The sequence below is a fragment of the Penaeus chinensis genome, chromosome 19 (assembly GCF_019202785.1).
Source record: "Penaeus chinensis breed Huanghai No. 1 chromosome 19, ASM1920278v2, whole genome shotgun sequence".
Classification (NCBI taxonomy): domain Eukaryota; kingdom Metazoa; phylum Arthropoda; class Malacostraca; order Decapoda; family Penaeidae; genus Penaeus; species Penaeus chinensis.
In genome coordinates, this window is record NC_061837.1 from 33147221 (window position 1) to 33150053 (window position 2833).

The window sequence follows — 2833 nt, forward strand, 5'->3', positions numbered from 1 at the left end:
ACACATACACACACACACACACACACACACACACACACACACACACACACACACACACACACACACACACACACACCATCACCCCAGAACCACAAATTGATATGAATCATTACCAAAACAGATCAATGGGCCCCTTAGCCATAGCTAACCTGTTAAATTAATCAAAATTCCTTTTTCAAATTTTTATGCAAACCCGATAATAGCAAAGCAATATATGAAAAACGTTACCTGCAACATGATAGTAATATTAACAGTGATATTGATAAGAACAACAATGAAGTGACAATAATTATCATGGGAATAATAAGTATCATACCCATACCGAAATACTAAAGCAGACATACCTTACAAAATGCGGCCTTCCGAAACAGGTAAAAAAAATCTTTATTTATTTTCAATGGCTGCTAAAAGTTCGTCATAAAATTCTTATGAAAGTTTTAGTCACATTGCCGGAAAGCGTTCAGGCGTCACGTGGTCCTAATGCAGACTTTATGGTGATCAGTCAATATATTTCGGTGTTGTTGGCCTCCTCCCAAAATCTCTTTTTTATGTGTCTCTGCGTTTATGATTGTGCAGCTATTTTTTTTTTCGTGTTCGCTTAATCTCTCTCTCTCTCTCTCTGCTTTTTTCGTTCTTTCCTTAATTTTTCTCTTTCTTTTTTTTCTCTTTCTCTATCTCTTTCTCTGTCTGTCCGTTCCTCTATCTGTCTGTCTGTCTGTCTGTTTGTCTGTCTATATGTCTACTTCTCTCTCTCTTTCTCTCTCTCTCTCTCTCTCTCTCTCTCTCTCTCTCTCTCTCTCTCTCTCTCTCTCTCTCTCTCTCTCTCTCTCTCTCTCTCTCTCTCTCTCTCTCTCTCTCTCTCTCTCTCTCTCTCTCTCTCTCTCTCTCTCTCTCTCTCTCTCTCTCTCTCTCTCTCTCTCTCTCTCTCTCTTTCTCTCTCTCTCTCTCTCTCTCTCTCTCTCTCTCTCTCTCTCTCTCTCTCTCTCTCTCTCTCTCTCTCTCTCTCTCTCTCTCTCTTTAATTACTGTCTGTCTGTCTGTCTGTCTGTATGCCTACTTCTCTCTCTCTCTCTCTCTCTCTCTCTCTCTCTCTCTCTCTCTCTCTCTCTCTCTCTCTCTCTCTCTCTCTCTCTATCTCTCTCTTTCTCTCTCTCTCTCTCTCTCTCTCTTTCTCTCTCTCTCTCTCTCTCTCTCTCTCTCTCCCTCTCTCTCTCTCTCTCTCTCTCTCTCTCTTTAATTGCCACTCTTATCCACTAATATTTACTGCTGCTTTCTCTCACTTACTCTATCTTCTCTTGTCACCCCCCCTCCCCCCTCGTCAATCCGTCCTAGTTTCAGCTGAGTTTCGTACCTAGAGTCAGCAAAGCCCTCTCAAGGCCCACATTAGACTTCCCAAGCCGCGATCCATAAGGCAAAGAAGGCATCTCACCCTTCTAGAGATTTCTTCAGGGACTTATCTCCCTCTCTTGCCTCTTTCTCTCTCTGTTTGTCTCGCCATCCTTCCTTCTTATCCGTCTCTTTAAGTGGTTTTAAAAATGCAGACGAGTTGGAAGATAATGTGCAACACGGAAGGGAAGCAGATGGAAAAAAAAGAAGAGCGTGAGAGAAAGGACAAGTGGTAAATAAACAAGACGAAAAAAAAAGAAAGAAAAAGAAAATCAAAACATCGGAAACAATCAAGGGAAAGGGCGCAAAGAAAACGAAAAAAGAAAAGAAAAACAAAGAAGAAAAACAAGGAAATGGTGGGAAAATAAAGGCACAGAGAAAAACTAAAGATAGCACAACCAGAAAGAAGAAAAAAAGAAAAGAAAGAAAGAGAGAAAGAAAGAGAAAAATAGCGTAACCACGGGGATGGAGTCTGTTCAGCTCCGCGTCTGTGTATTGCCTTATCACCATAAATTTCCGCGTTATGGCCACACCGACTCTTGACTCACTGCAGGAGAAAGGTGTGTCACAAATACCTAGCACTTTACTTCCATTCTCATGTGGCGACAAAGAGGGTAAGGAAATGAAAAGAACAGAGGGAGATGATAGAAATTTAAGGAAAATATTGTAGTGTGTGACTCATAAGTAGAACAAGACTAGAATTGGAACCTGTGGCTCTAAATTCTTATTAAGTTTTGATGTCTGGAATCACACTGAAATGCAACATTCATTTTTGTCAAAATTATAGTTCTTATTTCTCAGCATGCTATAGACGACTAGTTTGTATTATCTGTATGAAAAGTCAATAGGGTTTATTTCTTCATTCTCTGTATGTATACTAAGTAATTAATCCTTCTCATTAAAAGTGAGGCTCATCTCAGCCTTCTAACAGTAAATATATATTTTACACTAATGTATATGTAAAGTCTTTCATTCGATTGCAGCGTTTCCTTGCTTCATGAATAACGAAAAAAAAAAAAAAATCATCGGTGTAAATCAAATTGAATCGTTTACAACATAAAAGCAAACTCTAAACTGTTTCTGTAATAGTATTTTTCGGACAAATTGCTACGTATGCTTGGTTATGATTTATTTTTGGTCTGGACTGTTTTTAATGCAGGAAATTCTAAGGAAAACATTGAATTTCATAACGAATTATTACAAGTCATTATGGTGTGTAAAGCTTAATAATTAAATGAATAGTCCGATGGATAATTTAATGAATCTCCATTTATGTGTTTTAAATATGGGTTTGAAGAATTTATTGGTCACGGCGCGGTAAAGGAGTGGTCAAGGTGGGAGCCAAAGAAGGAAGGGGAGTTAGTAATAATAATGAGTTATCCATCAGTTGAAATATTATTCTTTTCTATCATAAAACCAAAAACCGATGTTGTATGTTTTATCTCCAG